The 27,645-nt window shown below is 41.7% G+C and overlaps 1 protein-coding gene across 1 annotated transcript in view; it reads left to right on the top strand.

Moving 5' to 3' along the window:
• The window catches only part of cadm4 (cell adhesion molecule 4), a 150,964-nt gene that overhangs the window by 55,802 nt on the left and 67,517 nt on the right, over positions 1–27,645 (top strand).

The following is a 27,645-nucleotide window of genomic DNA, read 5'->3' as shown; positions in this document are numbered from 1 at the left end:
GGATGAAGCATGGATAGGTTTTGGATGTTTTGGGAACACCGTGTACAAAAATGTACACGGGTATCGGCGCTTGTGGGTAATGTAGTGTGTGTCGTGCGAGCAGAGTTTTCTTTCACTGTGACAGGTCTGAGGTCAGGACATGATGGTACAGCAGGGTGAGCTCAGCTGAGAAGGCAATGTCGGGCAACACTTACTAATGAGACCTGGCACCTGCCCTGCAGCAAGGAGGGAGGGAGGGACAGAAAGAGAGGGAGGTGAGGAGGGGATAGAGGGAGGGAGGGAGGGAAGGGTGAGTCGACATGATGATTATGCAGATCAGCTTTACAGCCATTGTAACAATATCCATCACCATCTTTGTTCCGCTTTTCCCTTCTTGCATCCCTATACTTCCCGCTGCCATTACAAAACATCCTCTGATTAACTAAATGATTGTTTTTCTTAATTTGCCTGTGAGAGTAATTTAAGTGTCTAACATTATCATCTGTGATCGCCAGAGAGGAAGGGCAGGGAAGAAAGGAGAGTAGGAGTCAGTGCTGCAGTTGAAGATGGGGGGGGGGGGGGGGGTAAAAATGGCTCCAGGCTAGAAGTTTATTGAGAGAGAGGACGAGAAAATTAAATGATGAGAGAGAAGTATAATGAGAGAGAGAGAGAGAGGGAGAAAGAGATTGATGGATAACTGAATGAGAACAGAAAAAAAAAAAGCCAAGAGGAAAATAAAGATGGAAAGTAAACGAGTGATCTTTTTTCGATGTGCAGATAGAACATGAGAAATGAGATATAAAAAATACAAAAACAAAAACACAAGAGCTAGTGGGAGTGGGGATTAAATGAAGTAAAGTAAAGTGAATCAATTGATGCCAGAGGTGGATGACGGCATGAATATTGAAGGTGTAACGAGGAGACCGGAGAATGGAAGCTAATGCTTTCACACTACGAGCAACGAAAGCAACATAACGGCTAAGTATACCCCGCTACATTGTCGTCGAGTCGGTGTTGAGGTGTTCGCTGACGTAGTTATTTCATTAAATAGCACTTGGAACTGACTAACAGCATTTTTATTTGATGGAGCTGAACAGGTGGAAACAACAACATATGGTTGGTTGACACTTTTCCCCGTTGAGACCAGCTCAACTTTGATTTGAGGCGTGTCACACAGGGACTGTTTCCGTCTTCTATTAAAATGAATGTTTCTGTGTCGCTCATAGAGTGAACACAGCATTTATATCAAAACATCTCTTTCTGCCTGCCAATTACTTTCTTCATAATGACTTTTTCTCATTCAACTCCCCCATTGTTATTACCAGAGCTTTTTCAGTCAGCCTGTCCATGTGGGTCAAGTGATGTTGACCTGAATCCTAAGTACTCCTGTAACACCTCTGGACCCTTCTCACAAAGCCATTCATTAGCAAGCACACTGTGAGCGCTGGTGGAGGTGATGGAGAGCGGTTTGACGCCCTCAACTATGTATTCATATACTTCAGCTGAGTAGGACATGCTGTGCTGTAGCTGCAAGTGATTCTGAAAAAATAAGATGCTTGTAGAAAGATGGCACAGTCTGCAAACTTCCTGTAAATCTCTGTAAATCTGTCAAACACCAGTTTGAACATTGATTGTTGGTATGACTGTATTTTTCTCAGCTGCTGAGCTAGCGTTTCTGAGGCAGCGTAGTCAGCCAGTATAGTAGCACAGAGATTCATGATGTTGATGCTCGGAAATGTCTTTTGCAGTCCTGTGGGCCGAGGCACAGGTAAGAATTTGAGAATTGCTGACTGTTGTCACAATGTTTTCAGAGCGTCGAGTGAATATTTGAAATGCGTGTTTGTGTGGGAGCGAAAAAATCGGAAGCCTGAAAACCATGGCTTACCAGATCGCTGTGTAAACGCTTGGCTTTGATGATAACATAAGGAGGTGTTAGGCTACATTACATCCTGGGTATCGTAATTAGCGCCAACTATTACACAAAAGCAGACTAACATTTATACTGTGGATAAAACGTCAAAGGCTTTGCGAGCCAGAATGAGGAGCCGGCCATTAACAGGTGTTGGTATAAATACACTAGAAATATCCACTTGCTCTACAAAGGAAGAAGAGTGGAGTAAATATCACAGCGTAATGAAGGGGATAATTGTAGTAATGATATGGAGTGTTTGTGCCCATGAAGCCATTTACCTGACTGCATAGGCACAGAGGTTTTACTTTAATGCAAACAGAATTACAGGGAAGACTCAAAGTGCCGTGCAAATGAGGATAATCTGTAACCACTTGTTACACTATTATGGAAATGCAAGGCAAGGTTGTTTTTGTAAAATTGGAATAAGATGGCATTACTTTTCAAATGCACACCCAGTAGGTTGACTTCCATCCATTTGGGAGGGGGTGAGGATTTGTGTCTTTTTTTAGCGACTAAAGCCCCTCAACCCACCTTCTCCTGCTCCTCCATTAATTAAAGCTTCAGTTCTCTTCTCCTCCCACCTCTCTTCACTCCATCATGGGAACGAGATAAAAAAGAATCCCTCTCACCCTGACTCCCCCCCCCCCCATCTTTATTCTGTCTTTTTACAGTTTCCCTCGTCCGTACGTCTCATTTCCTCCTCCCTCTCCTCTCACATTTGCCCTCCTCGCTTCCACATCACTGTCACGTTTCTTTTTTTTATCTTTATTCCATCTACCCCTCCGCAATAGCCATCTCTTTATATTTTTCCTGTTTCTGCATTGGTTTACCTCACCGCTTCTTCTCACTTTATCCAATCGCCTCCCCTTTTTTCCGGAGCCAGTCTCCCCTTTCTCCTTCCGTCAGTGGAATGAAAGATAAAGATCTTTAATTAATCAATCCACATACTGTTGCCGAGACCGTGTCTCTGTCTTACGTCTCCAGCTGTGCCTTTGGAAAAAGACCTTTTCCACCTTTTCAATAATTCATTCAAAGAATACAAGAATATTATTTTTCCATATTTGGTGAGGTCAGTGTGGATCTGACCTTTGCACACCTCACTGAGCATTCAGAAAGGAATTGAGGTGAGAGTTTACTTCCGTTGTGAATCTGAAAATAAGAAGAGAGTTTAAGTGTAGCAGTTTTTTTCTCATCTCTTTTTTATGTTGGGTTAATTAGAACTACTTGAAATTAAGCTTCAGTATTAAGCCATTTGAGTTGTTCATGTCAGGTTGACAGGCACAATTAAGAATAGGTCTTCTTCTTCAGGGTAATTACATTTTTAAAAAACCTGATGAAAACATTAAGTCACATTGACACTCACGGCTATGCAGACATGGGAAGCATAATTTGTATTTTAGGGGCCCCCTGACCTCTTAGACTCCTGGGGCCGGTGTCCGATAGGCCTGATCAGTGATCCACCAATGAGCAGCAACTGTGCACTACCTTTTGTTTCTAACTGTATAACAAGTATGACCGTCTGCTTTGAACCATTAAAAATATGCCCAATTACCTTGTAGCACTTTCCGTTTGCAATGTACTCATGAAAGTCCGGATTGCAATCACTGGATTACTATCAAACCAAAGAAAACATTTCAACGAGATGAATGAAGTTCTGGAGTTATAAGGAGAATCTTTTTATTGGTTTCTAAGGTGGTTTATGGCTGTTTGTTCACAATGGATAATAGATGAAGGTGATATCCTTTGGAAGAAAAAGTTGCACTGAATCTAAAAATATGTGCATCAAGTCCGTGTGCTCTCAAATTGGATTTAAAGTTAAACTGCGCAAATTATGGCAGTAAGTCTTTCCAAGTACCTTAATTGCCTCCATTATCTTTGTGTCACAGCCAATGCTGCAGCTCCAACTGTTGGAAGTGTTGGTATATGGATCAAATCTGCTGGACTAACTACAGTACCTAACCAACATTTGTTTTCAGAACACCGTGATGCACCTGTCCCTCTCACCTCACAGTCAAAGTATATTTTTCCTCCCTCCTCCTTCAGGGAGACGCTCCTCGTATTTTCAAAATGTCTGCTACATACAATACTAACAGAAGGGATTTTACTTTTGTATGCATGGAGGCTTGGAAAGCTTCCTCCTTGGCCCTGACTGTCTTTCACTCTATTGCAACAGACAAAAAATCAGCTTGAGTTGATTTTTTTTGCCTATTTGTCACCAAATGTATGGCACTGAAAGCAAACAATGTGTCTGTTTCGCTCCGTTGGCCTCCTTCCATCGGATTATACTTGGATGTTTGAATTCTGGGAATCAAGTGTACTCACTGTAAGTTACTCCGAACAAGAGCCTTGATCAGAGGCCTAAAAATGTAAATGTAACTTGTCTTTGTCTGATACACAACACCAGATTGTTCCTTTCCCTGACTGCTGGCGTCATGGTTTCTTGGCCTTTCCCCTCTCTACGACCTCCCGCCTACTACTTCTAGTAGTGATGAGAAAGGAACTGTACACACACACACACACACACACACACACACACACACACACACACACACACACACACACACACACACACACACACACACACACACACTAACACACAGATGTTTACACATTACACCATCACACATACAGACTCGCTGTGAGCCATGATTGTCTTCTGCAGACAATAAGAGCGAAGAGTGACCTCTTGCAGCATCTCCGGGTCTCACACTATCTCTCTGTAATCCCTCATCTCTCCCTCTCCTCATCTACACCTGCTTCTCCTCACACTCCTCGCTTCCACTGTTCCTGTCTTGTTCTGCCCCATTCCCTTTAGCTGATTTCTTTGTTTGCGGTCTTTTCTTTGCTAATCTGTTTTCTTGTTTTTTCTGTTTTCCTCCCCTCACACTTCTTCCTCTCGTCTTTGTTGCACGCTTTTGCTCTTTTCATTTCTTCGTTTCGTCTTTTCTCGCCTCTTGTTTTCATTCTTGCCAAACATGCTGTTTTCACTCCCATCTCCAATCCCCTGTGACTTGTTACGGTAGCCAGATTCCCCATCTCGCCGTCCCTTTGTCCCCTCCTCCCCACTCCTCTCTACTTTCATCTCATGTGGCCTTTTTACAAGATTCACTCTTGGCTGTATGTTTACCTCTCCAATTAAATTAAATGAATCAAAATTAGAGTTAATTGCTCTTCCTTCACTAGCGAGCATGGAAAATGACTTCATGTTACAAGGGCATATTTCACTCGTGCAATACAAAACCAAGACACTCAGGCAATATGTCTAAAGGGATAAACACTAATTAAATAGTGTGATTAACAGACACTTGGGAAGATGGTCATGCACAATTTAGCACAGCTCAGCATGCCACCAAACCCCAGTTTGACAGGTTTGTTCACAGTTTATGTGAATTACACTCATATGAATTGTTTTCTTTGGTGTCTGTAACTTGTTTTAAGCTTCACAGAAGTTTCTTTAGAAGTCACACCTTAACAGGCATAACCGGACTCAAACATGCAGTACAAATACATAGACGTTTCCATTATGAATACTTTTTATTTTACCTGAAGAAATAGTTTGGCATTCAGTGGATTCATATGCACATCCGTGTGATGAATATGAGGCTGAGAAAATAATCTCACCAGTTGTCTGTTCAGTTCAGTTTTCTTGGAATTGTAGATGTTCAAATTACATTTAATTTTGCTGCGATATAACGTGGTGCACATTGTTGTCTAACCTCACTCACGGTAGGAGTACACTGTCTACCATGTAGACATTTTCTTAAAAAGAATTGTATGTGTATGTTAATAGAATAACCTTCGATCACTTCACTGAGATATAGAATAATACCTGACAAGCAAAGAAAAGCTTACACGTACGGCTGTCTGACCCACTAAGAAGATTGCAAAGGATTGTTCACAATGCTGTAAAAATAACACCCAGGAACCGGTATAAAAGGAGCTACAGTGAAGGGAGAATTTGAAAACCGTCAAACCTTAAGCCCTTGTCAATCAGCACATTATTTCAACTGCAGGAAATGTCTTTGCAAATTGCAGCTTTTTTTGAATGTCTTATTTCACCAACAGCTCAACAAAATATATTGGCTGCCACTGCCTTAAACAATGAAAGTCAAAATGGAGCCGTGGTGTGTATTAAAAAAATGTGGACTTCATGTTTAATGCATCAGCCTCTGATTAATTATCCGTTCTGAGATTGTGACGTGTGGAAACTGATTTGGCAACCAGTGACTGTGCCCCCTCCACTCTGCTTTGAGCTTCTGAATATTATGAGAAGGGAAAGAAAAATAATAAATGGGCTTACATTTACACATGGGCAGCAAGTTTACTTTTCCATCGCATTTATAATGTAAGAATAGAATATGCTCTCTCTGGTGGCGGCTTTTGTTTTGCTATCTATCTTGCATTTCTGCTTCCCTCCACTCCCCCCCCCTTCCCTCAGCTCTCCACCTCTCCGAATGTGCTATGCTGTCTGTCTGTGGTGAGAAAGAATTATTTGAAAGATTAATTGCAACCTACTGTAATGTGGTTACTGTCAACTGCCCCGCTGGACCATACAGAAAGAGAAAGAGTGAGTGAGTGAGATAGGGAGTAAATGCAACAAGGGAAGCTGTTATAAGACTGGGGATGGAAAAATAAGGGGGGGTGGCCTTATGACACGGGGAGGAGATGAAAGGAATACAGAGGCGGAGGAGGAGATGTAGAGAGGGGAAAAAGGGAGAGAAAGTGAAAAGGAGTGAGAGACGGGAACAGCCTGGAAGGGAGAGGACGGGCGAGAGAGAAAATGGAATTGGAGGCTACTGTAGCGTTACTCTATCTAGATGGGAAAATATAGGTGGATTCAACCCTGTGTGTGAGAGAGAGAGGCTTAGGCAGTGGGTTATATGCTTTTGTGATAAGTTGGTGGGCCCCTGTGTGCATGTGCTTGCATGTACTTGCATGTGTAGCCCCTGGTGAGAATAAGTGACTGCACTATCACTGTGCTTCTCTTGGGGGACGCAGCACTGAGTATCTCCTAGATACAACCTGATGTAGTCGCACACTGATAATCTCAGCATGAACAGCATGTGAGCATCTAACGTATGTCGACTCAGCCAATGTGACCTTATCTTGAATTAAAGATTGAAAAGAAAAGCAAGATGGAGCATTAATCACATTCTAAACCTTCTAAACTACTCTGAGTTGTCAGAGCCCGAGGCTCAGTCCTTGGACCTCTTTTAAATATTTACATGCTTCTATTAGACCACATTATACAAAATAGTGACATCAACTAACATAATTATGCAGACAGCAACCAAATTTACCTTGAACTGTGACCAAGCAACCATAAATTCTCTCTGCAAGGACAAGGACAGAAAAAAATGAAAGGATGTGCCTGAACTTTCTCTTGCTGAATGCAGAAAAGGGATTTGTGATTTTGGCACAAAAGAAGGAATGCTTAGAGTTAGTGCTCATCTACACTTTCTCTGAAAACCAAAAACCATTAATAGCCGCATCAAATCAATAACAAAGTATTAATTCTACCATGTTAAAAACACAGCAAGAATCAGATAACTCCTTGTCCAGGCAGGGCTTAGAGAAACTAATCCATGCTTTAATTTCCGGCAGGTTTTGATTACTGTAATGGTCTTTTTGTCAACTCTCCCTGAAAAAGAAGAACTTTGGCTCATTCATCGTGCTGCTGCTGGAGTTCTAACAAAAGACAGGAAAAGTGAATACATCACACCAGTTCTAAGGGTTCTGCACTGCCCTCCAGTGTGTCAGAGAATAGAGTTTACAGCACCGCTAAGACATCTCTGACTGTCTATTACCATATGAACCATCTCTGGTAGAAGACTGCTTACTTTTCCTAGAGTGCAAACTAAACATGGAGAAGCAGCATTTAGTTACTGTCCATCACAGACCTGGAGCAAACTTACAAAAGGATATTAGACTTGCACCAACTTTGATCATTTTTCAATCCAGCCTCTGCACTGCCTGGGACTGTGGGAACAACCATGAACCATTTAATGCCTCTGCTCTTAACCTTCTGATTTCCATTTTAAAATGTTTCCATTCTCATCGTTTTCATTTCAATATTTGTGTTTCCTTTTTTTGTGTTTTAATGCATTATGTAAAGCACTTTGAAATGCCCTTGTGTAGGGAATGTGTTCTAATACACTTGCCTTGCGTTGCTTTGCATTCTCAGGGTGATTACATAACGTGTTAATTGTTTCAAACTGTGTTTGAAAGGAGTCTACAAGGATAGTGTTTGGAATATTTTCACACAAGCTTTCTTAGCCCTTTTCCCTGAATCTTTTTCTGCACTTTGAATCCGTTCAATAATAAAAAATAAAAAAACATCATAGAGCCGGTAATGGTACCACTAGTAGCAGCAGTGGTACTAAAATATATGTCCTTGCAATTTGCATACTGTTTAACAGAGAGCACAACTGTAGTTGTCAATGTCCTCAAGGATCCTCCCAGCACTGCCTCATCAATTACTTTGCTACTCAATAACTACTGGCAGACTGAAGTACAACAGTAAATGAGATTCTTGCATAACACGACATGGGCCAATAATGACTTTGGAAGCTCACTGCATGCATTAGGTTTGGTGGCAAGGTACTGCAGTTCTGCATTTAAAATCCAATACCTGCTGCACACAGACCAGGGAATCCTATTATGAACACGGCACTTACTAACATTATGCAATGGTGGGTATACCATACGTCTTAGTTTTGGCCCACTGATATCAGCTTAAGCATCATCAGCATCGTCATTTACCATCTTCTTGAACATTGCTGTCCTAACATTGTAAAAAAAAAAAAACTGTAACAAATAAATACATAGATATAAATTATTATTATTAAAATAATAAATCATGCACTTGCAACTTGGTAAAAAATCTTCAAAATGAACTGGGACTATTAACATTTTGGATGCAGCAATGAGTGGATAAAAACTTAAACAGCAATTTAGATTCCGTTATATAATGTATAAAGTATACAAACATAGACCGGAATTGAATAGATCAGCCCCATAGTTACCAGCTATTCCAGTCAATATTGGCCCCATATCTGTATTCCTGCATCCCTAGTGTAACCCTAATGTTTTCTAATAGAACTGCAGGTATGTACAGTGAATTGACACAGCCAGATGGAAATCAATTTGAGTATTTTCAGACAAGGGATAAACCACCAGATACATTTTTAAGGAGCTGTGGGCCGACATGTCCAACTTGTGTAATCAATGCGCTCCTCCTGTAAGAATGCTGGTATTGTGTGCAGATACAGACCTTAGAAACAAGATAGATCTGTTGTGAGCAGAGGCTGCAGCAACCCTGCCCTCTCTGACCTCTCCATGTCCTCAGGGCAGACAGAGGAGGTAGGGTGGAGGTATTGCATTACATGTTAAAGGTTAGCCTGTGCACATCTTGATCTCACAACTTCACCTATACATAACTCCATCTTTAATAATAGGGTTTATTATTTAGCACACCATGTTGGATAGACCTGTATTTCCACAGTGTACAATGTTGCTTTAAATATCGCCCTTTCCCAGACGTCACTTAAATTGTCACAGCAGGAGTCGCGCTGCTTTCTTTTCTGCTCCGTGCATTTGCCGCGGTAAATTAATGGATGAATTCTGTTGCTATGTAGCGGAAACAATGAAATATAAGCAATCCAGTTCAATGATTATTCAATTGTGAAGCCTGTAGTGATTTGATCTTTATTGAGACATCGGTCACTCAACTCTAGGCTTATTTTTAGTACTTTCTGGTGTTGTTGTGATATGTTGCGTCTGATTTGCCGGATGTTGTGAATTTATAGATTACAAGCTTGAAACCTTTACATACATAGTAGTATTTATTGCATTTGATTTAATGCGTGTGTGCCATTAGCAGTCTGACACAGAGAGAAATGAGGCGGCTGGTAAAATCACACAGACGGTCAGCAGTTGGTTCATCATAGTGAGTCATGGTGGTCAGTTTATAAAGCTGTTACATTCTGACGCTCCAACCAACCCACACAGTGGGCAACCCACCAGCATCCATCCTGCTTCTTCAGTCTGGCCACATGGTATGTGTATATGTATGTGTGGGAGGTTGTATGTGTGTGTGAGTGTGTGTGTGTGTGTGTGTGTCTCTGTGTCTTTATTAATTTGTGCCTATTTAACGCTATATTGGATCTTCTTCTTTGTTTGTGTCTGTGTGTGTATGTTATGTGTGTGATAAAAGTACCCTGATCTTTAGCCTCCATGGGGCGCATAGAGGAAGTGCACTAATGTTTCCTTTAGCCCCGCCTCCTAGTAACCCGTCCAGTCTAGGTCTTAGACTCATTCACATGAAGGGAGTCAGGAATATAACTGTGGTTTCAGCTATCAAGGCATTTTACAACTTTTAACGATCTAATGATTTAAATAATGGATATTTAAGTGTTCGTACTTGGATGTTGATTTGCCTCAAAAAACAATTCCAGATGTCTCTTTCCCAATGCAAGTCGTTTTGGCCCAATGGCATCACATGATGGACCCAGAAGGTTTGATTTCACAATTTGGCCTCTATGTAGAATTTCCATGGGCACTATTCCATGGGGCTTTATCTGCATTTGTGTGCATCTCATGGCCTACAGTATGTATATTTTCATGTCCGTGTATGTGTGCGTGTATGTGTGTGGCCTTTGAAATGCGCAGAGGGGGTTGCTTTGTCACTGTGCATCCGTCAGTCTTCCTGTCAAGACAGTCAGACAGCAAAGCAAAGGAGGGAGGAGTGGGAGACGAGACGGGGAGAAGGAGAAAAGACAGATAGCGAGGCGTTTTTTTGAGAAGAGCTTGAAATACGAAAATTGTTTCAGGAAAACCGTGTGTGTGTGTGTGTGTGAGTGTGTTTTGACTTTGACCCTTGGACTAATAAGCATTATAAAGAACACACACTCAGACACAACTTATGAGAGCTACCGTGGTAGTTGACAGTCGTTTACACACACACACACACACACACACACACACACACACACACACACACACACACACACACACACACACACACACACACACACACACACACACACACAGTGAAAATAATTCCCTACAAAGATAAAACCATGGGTACAAAAAAAAAAAAACATTCATCAATAATAGAGCACAAGAAATCATCGTTTCATAAATAATGGGACAACCCCACAGGACACTGAGAAACACACACACAAGTCCCAGCCGGACAAGAGTCAAATATAGTTTGATTCTCACAAATGCAGTAATGAGCCCTTCAAGCCTTGCCTACACACAGGCTGGCTCCCCATGTGTATTCACCCAACTCAAACATTAACAGTCTAACAGATTGAGTGCACACACACACCACATAATCCCAAGATCTCATTTTCTAACTGTTTCTCTCTCTCACACACACACAGACACACACGCCAGAGCTGCTAAGCACACCCTGTGTCTCCAATAATGTGCCAACTGTACTTTAATTAAGCTTGAATGCCTTTGCTTGGTGTGCTGCAGTGTATGTGTATGTGTGCTCTTCATTGCTAGTCACGGATCTGTGTGTGTGTGTGTGTGTGTGTGTGTGTGTGTGTGTGTGTGTGTGTGTGTGTGTGTGTGTGTGTGTGTGTGTGTGTGTGTGTGTGTGTGTGTGTGTGTGTGTGTGTGTGTGTGTGCAGGCATGTGCTCAGTCAACTATCTCTGTGTCTGTGTTTGACCACAGTAGATGGATTGGTTCGCCTTGGTCTATCAGTCCCTCGGCTTTGCTCCCTGTGGGACTTCACAGCACAACAAACTATCAAGTTCTCACCCAGATGCCAACCTTTGCACCAGAGGAGCACAGAGCTAAACTACATCCACCGTAAGGGTCGGGTTATGCTCAATCACGAAGAAATTGAACGATGTGCTGTCCGACCACGTCGGAACGGAAAGTGTTTATAGCTGTTGAGAATGGTCTCACTGGAAGAAGGAATGAAAAGATGGCCGTCATAGAAAGGGGGAGAGGTGATATGATTTTAAAATGGGGATAACTACGCACATTTTACAAATTTTAAAGGGACGGAAATAGTTGTGTGACAAATAAAAGAGAGAGTGTTGGAGAGAAGCTGAAACCATGGCTACTTTCCTACCTTCAGAACTTCTGCCAGAGTATACTGGACCATTACGTTGGCAAAATCTTTATTTCGACAGTAAGTTGGCATTTTTCACACCCAAAAATTGAGCTTTTAAAAATGCTTTCCAGTGTGGATGAATCCAGATACACTGGCGTCAGGTTTTTGTTTTGTCAGGGAAAAGGTAGCTGGACATAAACATCCTAGACGTGTTTGGGGCCTGTATGGTAGAAAGTTACGAACATGACTTTCGGTTGCTCCTAACTTTCTCTGCAATCATTCCCATTAAATGTCAACAAAGGCTCTTAAAACAGTTTTTTATACTGTTCTATGTTTATTTTAATGACTCATCCATCATATAATACTGATCTGACAAACAAAGGACAAGAAATAATTACATTCATGCGCTTTGATCAAATCACTTTATTGCTTGTTCACTTGTTTGACAGCAGAAATCTCAAAGATTTAAACGGGGGCAGTTTGTTTGTGTCTAAAACAAATGTGCCTGTTGGATGCTTGTTTATGTGCCTTTGTGTGTATTCGTTATTTGCACCTGATTGTTTGCGCCCTTATCTACATATAACCAATGTTGGTGATGGGAGGCAATCAATCGTCCAACTACACCATTAGCAGAAGCCTGGAGTAAGGGTATGTGTGTCCGTTGGTGGTGTGTGTGTGTGTGTGTGTGTGTGTGTGTGTGTGTGTGTGTGTCTCTCTGTTAATTTGTGTCAGGCTATTTAGATTCACAAAGCAGACAGAACAGAGAGAGACAGAGAGAAAGGAAGACGGGAGACGAACGGGGGAGCCGACCGAAAGGGACAGAAAACAAATGGAGTGGAAGGAAAAACAAGACCCGCGGCAGCGAGAGAGAGGGGGACAGATTAGATGGGAGAGGAGTAGACCGAGTGAGAAAATGGGATGAGAGAAGTGTCGGGGAGGGCCAGGGAGTCAAAGTCAGCGTTAAATCCTCCAGACGGCTCTCGGGGGCGGGGGAGGAAATCCGCCTCGCTACAAGTTACCGACCACACAAACACACATACGATATCGTGCAAATCACGCGTTGAGCTTCACCCGGATATCCACTCAGTGTTATTGAGCTCTCGAACTCCAGCATCTCTGCTTTCTCACGTAATAATGTTTATTTTATTTTTCTTCTCCCTTGCACACCGTGTGAGCTTTAGGGGTCGTATCCAGAATTAAAGAAATACTGAGGAGTCCAAACATTCCCCAGTGAAGCCCCAGTATTTAACTAGACACCAAGCAACTATTTAAAAAAGGGTTTTATTTATTCATTTTTAATTCCCTATCACGGTCTAATGGCTGTTTCAAAGAATTCTCTGCGCTATTGGAAATATTGTTTTTTAATAAGCTTAAAGGAGGAAAACTAAATCCCTCCATTTTATTTTAACATGTCTGTCTTTTGGCCTATGTGTAATACGTGCCTTGATGTATCTGCCGGTATTTGTTTTCCCAGAACTCCACTGCTGCACCGAGACAAGGACATTAGTTACTCCAGAGCAAATTACTTAATTCACAAGCCATTTACCACTGATCTCTTCCACCCCAGTAACTACACACTACTGTCTGCACCACTTCGACTAGCATTACCACCCTTGTCTATTTCTTCATTAAATTTAGCCTTAGCTTAGCTATAGGCGCTGTGCCACCCTAATAATTAAGTCTTTCTTTTTTTTTTTCAGCGCGGCGTATTTCAGATCACGTTAGCACGCTAACTGAAGCAGGACCACTCTGTCTTGCCTTGTTGCCTCCCTCATCACACGCCTGTTTCTCTTCTCGTTGCCTTTACTTCTTTGTCTCGTTGCCCTTCCTGCTCTCATTTTCTCCTGGGGTCACTGGCCAACCACGACAAAGACGAGAGCTGTCTGTGTGCTGAATTTTTATCCGTGTGAGAACCTTTTATTGAGATTTAGACCCTTGTTATAGGAACATGTGTTCGGGTTATGACTCTGTTTTTTTGGGCTCAACATTAAGATCAGGTTGAGGTTAAGCTAAGAGCGTGACATGTAACGGTGAGAGGTTGAGGCCTGGGAAATGAATGTCCAGCTGTGTGTTGTCTATGTAATGTAATGTAATGTATGTGCTTTAGACACTAGGATTGGCTCTGTTATTATCTGCAGTGTTTACCCCTGCAGGTACGATTTATGTGTGTGTGTGTGTGTGTGTGTGTGTGTGTGTGTGTGTGTGTGTGTGTGTGTGTGTGTGTGTGTGTGTGTGTGTGTGTGTGTGTGTGTGTGTGTGTGTGTGTAAGCTCATGTACATAGAATAAGATGTAGCTCTGTTGGCGGCTCAGTTTTGATTGGAGTAAGGGATGTGCAGTTGATGAATGCAGGGAGGGAGATGAGAAGAGGAGGAGTGGGTGACATGATGAAATGGAGGGTGGGATAGGAAGAAGGTGGCAGGGTGTAGGACAGCTGTCCAACAGAGGAGAGTGATGGGTGGCAGTGGTGCAAATGATGACAAGAAAAATAGACAAATACAGAATAGGAGGACGCAAACAACTGCAGGTGTATTTTATTAACAGCAGAAGTCAAAACACTAGACCCATTCACAGTGGACCCATTCACAGTGGACCCAGTCCTGTCGTCTGCAGGTATACATGCCTTCAAGGTGTGGTGGATAAACACGACGAAATAAAATGATACGACCGGCATGAAAACTAATATAAAATGCATGCCTTTTCCCCTTTGCAAAGAAGCTCTCCAAAGACATTTGTTTTTTACTCATTTTCGCTAGCTTGTGGGCTTAATTTTTGAGGTAACGTATCACGTGATTCAGACAAGCGTCTTGACATGTGTCAAGAGGCACAGGCGGATGCAAATGGGAGAGAATACGGTCATTTTTATCAAAATAAAACATCTTTCAGACTCTGATAATCAATAAAATGGAAATGATACAAGTTATTTATTCTTTCTGTGCGGACCGGTACAAAATGACCCACGGACAGGTACCGGTCCGTGGCCCAGTGGTTGGGGACCGCTGGTTTACGTAGTTGGTCAGAAATAGAAGATATCAGGAGTCCTGTATGCAACATGCAGAATGGAAAATCTCTGAACAAATATGAACATTTCAGAGCTGAAGGGACACAGACTCGGTCAACACTAACAGGAGACACACAGATCCAGGGAGCTATCAGGTGATGTTAGAACATGTTAGAACACACGCAATCCAGAAGAAGCAATACATAAGTTAATTTAGCACTGTACATAAAGGGAAATTTTGAGGTTTTGTAGATCCTTTTTTTTGTTGCTACTTCATAATCATATTCCACCACATTTCAGAGGGAAAATATTACTATTATAATAGCTTACTTTATATTCCACTGCATCCAGTAAGTGCTATTTACCAGTTACTTTGCATATGTAACACTGACAAATTCATTATATTAGGTATTGTTGTAGATTAAACTGCCCAACCGTACATGAAGTTCCTCCGCAACACTAAAAGAGTGCTTATATATATTAATGCATAAATCATAATAATCCACTGATAAAATATGGATCACATAACTAGTATGAGTATAATCATGATGCTTGAGTCTATTGTGCAAATAATGCTTATAGTACTGAGCTTTTTTTGCCTAAGTAAAATGTAGAATCAACCTCTACCTGTATTTACACAATGTGGTATTGTTAAATTATAAGTAAAGGGTTAGAATACACTGATGTTTTTGACTTAAACTCTCCATTGCTCATCTTCATCTAAATAATTTGCATCTAATCGTATAAACAGTGTAAAACTCCTTTGTAGCCTGTGAAGATGAGTTAAGTAAACATTATCACTCTTGCATGTGTTAGGATAATGCCGATTTTATAATACAAGACCTGTAGTCTTGCCTGTTTTAATCTAAATGGAGATTGCATTTTTTTAAGAATCCTGTTAAGAGGCATTAAAGCTTCTTGAGTTGAACTGACCTGAGGTTGCAAATAAAGATGGTGAGAGACACAACAGGACAGAAAGACAGATTAATGTGGAGAACCAAAGAGAGGGAGAGTGGGAGAGACTGAATGAGAAAGAGATCAACAAACACAGAAACACCTCTAATTAAGACCAACAGAGAGAGTCTGTCATTGAAGAGGACTGATGGGTGATGGATGGCTGCTTTAAAGGACAAGACGAGTGATTAACCCTAACCGCCGTAATGGTCTTCATGTGGTCGGCCTGTAACAGTCGGCCCATCCTGGCCACCCAGTGACATCACTTCTCCTTACCGTAGGGGGACGTTGGGTGTTTGTGTCGCCGCGGCAACTGGCTCTCCTCCAGCTGTTGCCAGGCGGCAGTCTCCATGGAGATGTATATGGTGGGGGGGGCGTGGGTGGAGCTGAGAGAAGGAGAGAAAGGGGGCTAAGGGGCTATTGTGTATATGTGTCCCTCTATTAAATGCATTTTTCAGGGTGAGATGATAATGCTGTTAAATTTAATGATGATGTTGACAGATATTAACATTCATACTGACAGATATGTGGCTAATTCTAGTGGTGTTTGTTCGACCAAAGCCTCATTGGACTGATCGCTCTCTTACTGTGTGTGGGTGTGTGTTTGTGCACAGAAAATAAAAGGAATAGGAAGACAGCGTGTGTGTGCATGTATTCGTGACAACCCAGCAGTAAGTAAGGATCTCTTGTCTTCCTGTCTCTAATGATTTACTACCTGTAGCTAAGATGGTAGAACACACATGCATAAAGACACACACACACACACACACACACACACACACACAGCCTTTTTCTCTATATTCTTTCATTTTATTCCCTCTTTCCCGCTTCACTTCACCCCCTCCATCTTTCCAACTCCCACGTCACCCTCTCTCTTGTAATCAGATGCGAGTAATACGCTTTGTCACCACTGAGCAAAGTCACTGCTCCTTCTCTCTTTTTTCTCAAGTCGTCACACAGACACATTGTACCAACACACATAATGTACATGTTCTCCTCCCCTACTTTTGATTCTCTGCACCAATAAACCTCATAAGGCTTGTTTTTGCTTTCTTGCAATGCCCAACACGGTACAGAATATATCTGTACCAGTCTTCTATTGAGTCTCCTGCTCCTCAGCGTAAACATATGATCTGAGACTAATGGATACACACATACACTGAATAGCTAACATGATCAACAGTCTATCGCTAGTGCTTGGAGGTTTTAACAGTACTTGGGTGGTGGTGTAAAGTCGCTGTTTATGTGAGCTACAGAAACCTCACAGGCTTACAATCCTGTTGTAGTCCCAAAAAATAATAATATATATATATATATATATATATATATATATTCAGGGTTTATTTATTCCAAAAAATTGATAAGCAGAATTTGTAAATTATAGTATAAAAATGGCAATTTCACTCGTTACATTGTTCCTCTACAGCATCAGTAGTCCACAGGTTACCTTTAAACATAATAACTTGTGTCTGGCAAACAATTCTCTCTCATGTGCAATAAATTATTCGTCACACATCCCCAGATGATTGTGTCTGATTGAACTATTTACCTCAGCTGGCTTGAAAAAAAAAATCTGGTTTTCTGCTTTTGTTACATGCTGCTTTCAACAATTACGTGAAAGCCTTTGACTCATGTCCAAGCCTGATCAATCACTGTCATTTGCTGATCCGAGCCCGACAGAATCCTTATGGCATCTCGTCTGCTGTGATCCATTTAGTAAACGGAGGAAGTCCAAACAATAGCCCCGCTCATTAACTATAGCAAGAGTGGAAGTCGTCCGCTTCTGCTACGACAGCTACAGGAAAGTGTATCAGCAGGGGGCCAATCTTGAGCATTTCCAATTACGTGTAATGTGCGATTGTTTTAGTCTAAAAGTAGCCTTTGTTCACACTGGTTATACATCCAGTACTGCTTTAACTATACAATAACCAGAAAGACAACATCATTTCCTTTCACCTAGAGCCATGTTGCACTCGCACATGCTTATTGTGCTTTTACCTGTAAATGTTTTACTGTACATGCAATTTCACCTGTAGGGTATGATTTGCCTCCAGCCAGGTTGTTAAACAACAGTTTCCCCACAAGTTAAAATGAGTTTATCATTGTCATGTCTCCAGAACTGTTAAAGTTAGAATGTTATTTTAGACCCCTCGGTGAAGGCACAGGTTGTTAAAACACAATATTTGTGTCTGCAGGGATTCGTATTGTTACTCTGCGAATTGAGACTCCCTGGCTTGCCCTGATCCAGTGTGTCTAGCTGCAGCCCTGCCAGTTTTTCTGCCAGGCACTTTAATCAGCTCCTCATTGCGGCATGAATTCCCTACGTAGGCCTAGCCTCCCTCCCCTTGTGCCTGGCAGCCTGTTATTTTCCCTGCCACATCCACATCACATCAACCTGTAAGTGTCATTTAGCTATCAACACACACGGCTCCCCTGAGCTTTTTTGTTATTAAAAAATGGGACACGCTCCCCTCGCCACCAAGGTGCAACGTGGTTTTTTTTGTGTGTTTGTATGTACGTGTGTCTGTGTGTGTGTGTTGATGTTCAATTTGGGTACAGAGAGACAGTGCTATTACTAAGAGTAACCCTGTGTTCCCCTGGAGGAATCAATGAATCAAGAATTACTTGTGTGGCTCTGTGTGTGTGTGTGTGTGTGTGTGTGTGTGTGTGTGTGTGTGTGTGTGTGTGTGTGTGTGTGTGTGTGTGTGTGTGTGTGTGTGTGTGCATGTGTGCGCGTACCTGTGAGTAAGCGCATCTTTTAGAGCTCCAAAAGTAGGTGTTCTTTTTCTTGCTTGCATTACTTACTGTGTTAGTGTATGACTGTGTGTGCTCGTGTGTATATATATATATGTGTGTGTTTGTGACATGTGTTCTTGTTATGCGTGGGCTGACTGTGGAAAAAAGCTCAAAATACAAGGGAAATACAACCCTGGAAATCTTGTTTTCCTTCATTCCTGTATGTTTCAAATTCACACACATTTGCTTGTGAATTTTTCATACCTCAGCCCAGATAAGCACGGTGATTACCTACTTTACATGTATCCGATTTAGTGGCTGGTATCAAAGCTCATGGGTGATACGTTTGACTTGTTGAAAGAGAGATCAACCTGCATCTGGGTTTGTGTGTACCTGTTTGCAAACTAGTTTAATATCTGTATAATTATTTAATTATATGTATAGCGCATCTATGTGTAGATGGAAGAGAAGAATGTTTCCAATAGTGAATCGTATAATGACGTTATCATCCATTAGCCCTGCATGTGGAGCAAAATGAGCTGTCAGATACCGTATATTGGCTGATCTGTGTAGGACTTAGTGTGTACACATTTCACATTTGATCAAAATTAAGCTGTCAGAGATGTGCATGTGTGGGATGCATACTTTTCATCTCTACTGAGAAGCCATGCCAGTGTGTGCATGTGTGTGTATGTGCATGCACTGCACATTTGTGCTGTTTTTCAGGAGGCACACTCGAGCAGGTTTTAGCTTCGCCTAAATCTGTGCCATATTAGTATTTATATATTCAACTTCATTTTCCACTCGTTTACACGCAAGCGCAAGCACAAGCACATAGGTGCACAAACACACACACACACACACACAAACACCGAATGCTTTATTTATTTGTGGGAGTTTTTAAGCTAATTAGTTTGAGTCCAGGGGAAAACCGTAATTGCCTCCCAAGAGCAAAGGAGGATGACAAAGGGAAAGAGAGAGGATGGAGGCCTAGAGGGTGAACGCACACTGTAAAAGACTGAAAGGGAAAGTTTCGGGGTGGGAGGAGCTTCGTCTGCAATATAAACATGTTGAAACAGAGTGTTTTGACATGAACCATCTTGAAACGTGGCCCTGTGAGTGCGTCTTTGAGTGTGTGTCAAGAGGGTGGGAAAGATCACTACTGATGGGGACTGTCTTCTGCGAGACAACCGCTTGTGTGTGTGTGTGTGTGTGTGTGTGAGTCTGTGTGTGTGTAAGTGCGCGCCAATCCATGCTCGCTTAGCTAACGATGTGTTTGTGAGCGTGGGCGACGAGCGAGACATCCCTAACTTACACCGACAATACTGTATAACTTGAGTGACGGGGAGACTGAGAGGGAGCAACGTGACAAAGGCAGAGAAACAAAAAGAGACGGAGAAAGGGAAAAAAATATAACACTTAAAATTTTTACACAGCTTAAGGAGAAACAGCAAGACAGTTAGAGACACCGAGCGACACGTAGGGATAAAGTTACACAAATAAGAAAGACAGATGCAAGACAGCCCAGTGGCAATATGATGCCACTGGGCTGAGATTGAGAGATAGAAGGAAAGACAGAAATTCAATGAGAGAAAATATGAAGATGATGAAAAATAGGCCACCTCCGAGTTTTTTTCTTTTGGCTCAGGCAATCAATCATTCTATTAATCTCAATCTTTCGCCCCATCTTTCCATGATATTTAATACTGATTCGCTTACTTCTGCCACCCGACACATTGTATCTTCATTTTTGTCTTTGCTTCTATTCCGTTATATCCAACAGTTTAAAAAAAGGTTAATTGATACCAACAGAAGTACATTACTCGTAAATTACTTTCAATTTCTCAGCCCTTCTGTTGTGTATTTACCCACCTTTCAAGATGGGACATGGCGACTGACCATTTCTGTAACCGTTTCTGAGGCTTTCCAAAACAGACAATCTGATATTTACTAGAGGTTTAACCATTTTGCATTAGGATGTGGTTAGACAATGTAAACTACCTGTTGCTAAAAAAGTAATACTCCTTCAGTAACTCAGCTCTTCTTAAAGTGTTGAAAAAAAAAGACACACGAAAAGCCATCAATTAGAAAAGACAATGGACGTGATTGTATTGTCGTATATTTTATCCTGGACTCCAAATGTTGTAACGTCCTCATTCGTCCTCTTCCCCCCTCTCTTCACGTCAACATCTGTTAATGACAATGACAGAATCCAATGTACGTGCACCATTAGGACACAATGACTTAACACAATACAAGTGGATTATGTGTGCTACAGTACAGCGCTATAGTGTGATCCACCATCTGCCGCAATGCAAACGCTGATAGCTTCATCTTAGTTTGCACCGGAAGAACAGACGCCTCTTTGTGTTTGTATGGCATGTTTGCTGATGGTTTAAAGGACTTTACAAGCTATTACATACTTTCTTTTTTGTACAATAAAGCATGTTACACCGTTTAAAACTACCCTAAACAAGTGGTTCAGAGAGCTTTCTGCATATTCCTCGCCCGCAGTGTGACAGGAGAAGACAAATCTTCCTACTTAGCCATGCAGTACTTTAATCTTCCCTCTATCTCTTTTAGGAGTTATACTGGTCTTTCATACGGCACATTGTCTACGTGTCCATCAGCAGTCCGTTTCCTGGTCCTTGTATGTTTCAAGGCCATTAGCCACATTGTCACAGGGTCACCGCAGGTCAAAACAGAGTGCAGCTTGGGGTTGTTTACTTCTTGGTGCTCTGAGCTCATTTGTTCATCTCTCTGTATGTCTCTGTTTCCCTCTCTCCACTTAGCTATCTGACCTCCTCCATGTCTAGTATTTCTGTTTGGATGTCTGATAACCTTGCTCGTCCTTTTGCATTGTATCAGGTTAGAAGGTCCCTGCATGTCTCTGAAAGTCTGTACACTATGCGTACATGTCTTTATTAGCAGGGAAATGGACAATACATGCTAAAGAAATGGATTATATGAAAAATATGAACAACAAAAAGTGATAAACAACACTGTGTTTATCACTTTTCTCTTGACTCATTTTCTAACCTCTTCCCACTCTCGATGTCTGTTTCACCTCAATTTAAATCTATTCACGATGGCTTATTGGCATGATCAAATCATTTTCTTGTTGCCAAAGTACAAGTGCAAATCACATCTCATGCAAATATATAAAGGCTATATTTACCTCATCTGTTTTCTCTTGAAGTCGTCAACCTTAGTTATTTCCTAAAACAGCCAGACAAGAGAGTTTTTCCGCAAACATTACTCAAACAAGAAATGGTTTGTTAGGGAACATTTTCAGACTTGGATTAATACACATTTTGTGCACCAACATGTGTGCTATTGACTCAAACGTGCAACGGTGTGCCTCATTAATGGGTTTTTAATAGTTTTTGGACAACAATGCCACAGAGGAATGCTCTGGCTACACTTAAAAAATGTGTTGGTAGAATACATGGAATTTATTGCCATAAAAAAAATTGAGAATAAATAGAGAATTTCACCAGCCCCTATTCCTTTATCACCTTTCCTCATTTTTCTCTCTCTAACCCACCACTTCTCTCTCTCTCTCTCTCTCTCTCTCCGTCCGTTACGCATCAGTTCAAATAAATTCGAAGACGCTTTATTGACATGATTAAATCTTTCTTAAATTGCTCAAGCACATGTGAAAATCCCATTACCAGTATATCTCAATATAGACTGAATAAATAAGTCCTTAGAAATCATACGAATATATGCTATCTGTTCTCTCACTGCTATGAATGTATGAGATTCAGCGACCTTTATTTAGAAGATGACAGTTTGTTGATCCTTGTGGGGAAATCGTGAGTTCACACCAATGAATGGGCTTTTTGGCAATTACGACATTAATTAGGCATCATAAGTGGGAGGAATGGAGAGGCAGGAAGACTACAGATTGCTAATTTAGAGTTTATAACAGTTTTTAGCTGTTTATGTTAATCAGAAGAAAAAGTCCAACACATACAGTCATAAAAATAAAATGCTCTCCATCTTTTCAGCCTGTTTATTCCTCCTTCTGACTTCTGTGCTCTCCCTTTTACCCGTCTGTCTGTCAGACTCCTTGTCTTCTGTGCTGCTCTTTAACTGTATTATAAAGCCATTTTCTTACAGTAGCCGCTCTGTCTCCGAGCCTCCTCCCTGTACCAGCTCTCTCCCCTCCTACTGGCTCAAATCAATGAAACTGCACAGGCCCTTCCTCTCCCTCTGACTTTGTGAATACGGTCCTCTCTCTCGTTCTCTGAATGCTTTTCCCTCCCGCTGCGCTTTCTCCCTCTCCGTCTCTCTCTTTCAATACTCTCGCCCCCTTCTCTCGTCTCTTTGTCCGCCTGTCTCTCTCTCTCTTTCACGCTGTCTGTCTGTCTGTCTCTCTGTCTGTCATCTCTGCTGGACAGTTAATCTGTTTTCATAAAACTTCCTCTGTCCTCCACTGGCTGGATTTGAAAATGTCAGATGGGAGCCAGAGAGCAGTGATTTCTTTTTTTTCCCCTTTACACGCACAATGTCCCTCTCTCTGTCTCGCACAAATGCAGGCGAGTAAGTACGCACAAATGAAGAGACACAAACATGAATGCGTCCTCCACTTCTCCACACAAACACACACCCACACACACATGCACATACATGCACAAACTTATTTGCATCTTCCCTTGCTCACACACTTACTTGTGGTGACTAATAATTGGTAATGCTGTTGCTTACGTATGAAATAACACACATTTGGTTCTCAGAAAGACAGTAAAACACACTTTTACAATATATATATACACAGTGTAGTGACTGCTGAGGTTGTCTAATTTTTACCCCGTTGACATGCCTCATGTATGCTTGGCAGTAATGAAGCCTGTGAATGTGACTGCTCTTCAACACCACAGCCAATTAAGGCAGGGATCCTGAGCATGGCTTTTTAAATTCTCCAGAGCGGAGGATGTGAACAGACGGAGTCGTACGACAGCAATGTTCTGTTATACTTTCACATCATTATCTCCTCTAGGCTTAAACCTGTGTGGAGATCATGCGTTTGGCCGTGTATGCGTGCGTGCACCTGTACGTATCTGTCTGTCCATGGATAATCTTGCATATTACTGGACCCATCAGTACATTTTTTTTTTTAGGTAAAATTTTAACTTTTTTCTAATGTCTTTGCTTTACCATCACTAAACAAATGACAAACTGAACCGGACGCTAACTACACCAGAGCATGACTTCTCATGCTGTTACTATAGTTACTTTTACTGGGAGGAGAGCTAGTTAGCTGTTAGCTGTCAGTCGGAGGGCAGCAGGGTCTTGGGTGTTTTGGGACTGTTTCATGACAATGTTAAAAAATGTTGAAGGTGAAAATGCCCCAGACACCCAGAAGAGATCTGACCTCTACAAAGTGCACTTTTCTAGTCTCGTCTCTCCAGCAGAATATGGGTAATAGGAGGTGACTTTGCCATTTTATTGATGCTGGCATGTAATTTGTTGTGGAGTGGAGGAAACAAATTAGTGATGCTAATCTCAGTTATGGAGAATTTGTTTAATTGGAAATCCTCATGATGGAAAAAAAATAATAATAAATGAGGAAAATAAAAAAGCAAGTGCTTTTGTGTCTGGTTAACCACTCAAAAGATTTTCCAATGTGTCGGATCTGAAAAAGAAGTTTAATTTCACAGCTACTTGGGGACGTCTTTGTGAATGTGGGTGCGTGCAGGAGAATCTGTTTACTGTTAGTGATGTATGTGTGCTTCTCTTGGATGCCTCTGTGTGTGTCCATGTATGTGTAAGTTTGTGCACACGTGCCAGTATTTTATTTTTTACAGACTGTCACTAATTGTGTGTGTCCATAATTTAATGCAATGCAATATCAATGGCAAAGTGTACACGCAGAAGTGTTTAACAGCAGCTGTTTGTCTGCAAAGGAAATGGATGACAAGCTCTTTTGTCCATTCCCAAATCGGCTGCAAGTGTGACTCTTATTCATAGAAGGAATGAAAGACTCACAGTTGCAGCTTCTTTCACATGGTTGTCGGGAAAAAAATGATGGAAGGAAATGTTTACAAATGAGAGAAACCGAGAAGGAGGTGGTAGATGTGCAAAGTGAAAGCGATGTGTTTTCAAAACAGCAACTAAAGAAGGCTGGGTTGAGAGGAAAAAGGGAATGCCATTCTGACTATTACAGCGATGGACTGAGAGAGCGGGGGGAAAAAAGAGTGATGAGCAGACATTGAGTTGAGAGGTTAATGCTGGGTGAGAGGATAAAGCAAGAGAGAAACACATCCACATTGAGAAATAGAGAGAGAGAAACAGACAGGGTCATGCCAGTTTCCTCCGCCATTGTCAAAGTCAAATGCCGCCGGTCGCTCAAGAAACATGCAAATGAAGTGCAAATGAGTTGATCCGCAAGCGGAGAGGGGCGTTCTTCATGTTGACGTTGTCATGGAAATGCCCGGTGGCTCATGGAGGCGCACGTGTGTGTGTTTGTGTGCAGGCATGTGGCTGGGTGGATGGATTGGTCAAGGGGGTGGGAGAGGGATATAAAAGAGGGGTGGACGGACGGCTAATGAAGACGAAAGAGTGAGAGACTGTTTACATCGACGGAGGGAGAAGACAGAGAACTGCATCTGGCCACTAATGCAACACACTGGAGAATCCTGGAACAAATTTGATAGAGCTGAACTAAATAGGTTCCGCTCTATCAAATTTCCATCAATAGGTGAGGGCAAACAATTGATGTTATTGGTGGGAAAGCAAGGGAAGTGATATGATGCACACGAGGCTGAGAAAAGAGAGTCTGTCCTATTCAGCTGTTCATCACTCCCTTGTCCTCCGTCCTTCAGGTTGTTTGTCCTCTCCTCCATTTATGCATCAGCCTCTGTCGTTTTCCTTCTACACTCAGCAGCTCTTAGCTATTCCTCTTTCAATTCTCAAGGTTCAATCACAACAGCCACTGTGTTTGACTCTCTTGTAGCACCATTAGGCAGAACAGGTACTGTAACTGAGAAGCGAATGGAATGCATGCTTACCGGGCGCCATGTATAAGTCCCTGATCATATATATAATTTTTTCTTCTTGGATAAGTGTTAAAGCAATACTGCAGGTAAAATTTGTTTCCCTGAGTGTTACCTTAAAATAAGGCCAAAGTATTGACATACTGACAATATCCAGCCTGTCTCATATTTACTTTTTTCAAATATAGACGCTTTGTCATGCCCCTCAGTGTCTAACACCAAAGCACAAGGCACCCTTTACCATCTGTGTGAGATGCACCAGGCTTTTAACTCCCATCCGGGGCAAACAAAAACAGGACTTTAACCCAGGAGACCGCTGTTGGTGTACTGTATAAAACCAATAATCAACATTGACTTATTTTAAGTTACCTATGTTGAGTTAACTTACACAACATGCTTTAATTACGTATGAAACTTAAGTTACGTAACAAACATACTAGTTTAAACCCAAAGCACGAGCTTTTCCTAAACCTAACTAAGAAGTTTTGTTGCTTGAAACGTTAATCACATGAAGTCTATTGGACTCCCGTGCTTGTTAAAAAAATTACACTCAAGAGATACCCAGTACATCAAGTGGGTCCTGACCAAGAGTTTGTATGTGACAACTTGGGCATGAGAACAGGTTGCATAGTCTCAACAAACCTCTCTACTTTTAACTTTGAGTGAAATCGAAAGCAGCGCTTGTGTTGTTCCCAACCACTTCCTCTTGGGAATGAAGCCAGAGTGTGCAGTAGTTCATAAAGTATGCAGTTTAAAGTGGAGATTCAACAGTGACTGCATCTTTATGTGCATATCAATATGATATGGTATGCAGAGAAAAACAAACTCCTAATTACATTATGAGTCAGAAGCCAATTGAGATCCCTAAAAAAAAAGAAAAGTCATAAAATAAGCACATAAGGGCGAGCCAGAGGAAGTAATGACTCTCAGCAGCAGCAACGATGGACACAGAAAATAGAGGTAGAGATAATGAAGAAGAAAAAATGACATGGACCACAAAGGGCAAATGAGAGAGAGAGAGAGAGAGAGACAACGTAGGAAGGAGATAAACAGGCAGAGAGAGGCGATAGCGAGGATGCAGAGTGCACAGGAGGTATGGAAATGAGAGGAGAGAGAGAGTATAGGGAGGAGGGAAAGTGAGGGAAGGAAGTAAAACGAGTGATGTGCAGAGGAGAGTGGATGGACAGATGAGGGAGGAAAGCAGTCGTGCAGGGAAGGGCTTTGAGGCGAGGGAGAGGGCTAACAGAGGACCATGTTTTACAAATTGCCATTTGAGAGGAGCCAATGGAGGGATGAAGGGAGAAAAAATATATATATATAAAATACAACAACCACAGACCGGCTCCAGATTGCACACAGCGAGAGATGTACTCAGGCACCTCCAAACACTGCATCATGCACACATGGGTGAACACACAAACACAAATGATTCAGACACAGGTAGACAGAGATGCACAGGAACATGATTTGATGGGTAAATTGTGGTAGCACGCTCATCGTTGCGTCTGTGAACCCATCCTTACCTCTCATCGATTCGCCTTATTCACTGACCCCTGCATATACCACATGTCAGCTCTCATGAGACTGAGAAAAAATGTCCTTCTAGCTCTGACTCTCTCATAAGACTTGCTGGTATTGAGTCAAAGGCTGTTTTCCAATCAATTTGTCTATCCACTCACCTTAAACTGAACCCAACCTTAGCCTTAACTCCCGACCAGTCATCTCCGCGGGCAAAAAGTAGGGAAAAGAGATTTCAACATAATCAAAATGCTATTTTACTTTTTGTAGAACAGTCAGAATCATCATAAAAACCTGAAACTTCAGTGGGAGCATGGTAAAACAGTGTTCTATCCTTGTCTGGATTTCCAAAACTGAATTTGCAAATGTGTGATTGATTGAAACAGATGTATCATGACAGACACGGCACATCTGACACAAAGTGACACAGGGCATGATTTTGGTTCCTTTAGTACATGCAGAATTTTGTA

Source organism: Anoplopoma fimbria, chromosome 20 (genome assembly GCF_027596085.1).
Source record: "Anoplopoma fimbria isolate UVic2021 breed Golden Eagle Sablefish chromosome 20, Afim_UVic_2022, whole genome shotgun sequence".
Lineage (NCBI taxonomy): Eukaryota > Metazoa > Chordata > Actinopteri > Perciformes > Anoplopomatidae > Anoplopoma > Anoplopoma fimbria.
Note: the sequence above shows the minus strand (reverse complement) of the source record. Positions and strands in the feature narration are given on the sequence as shown.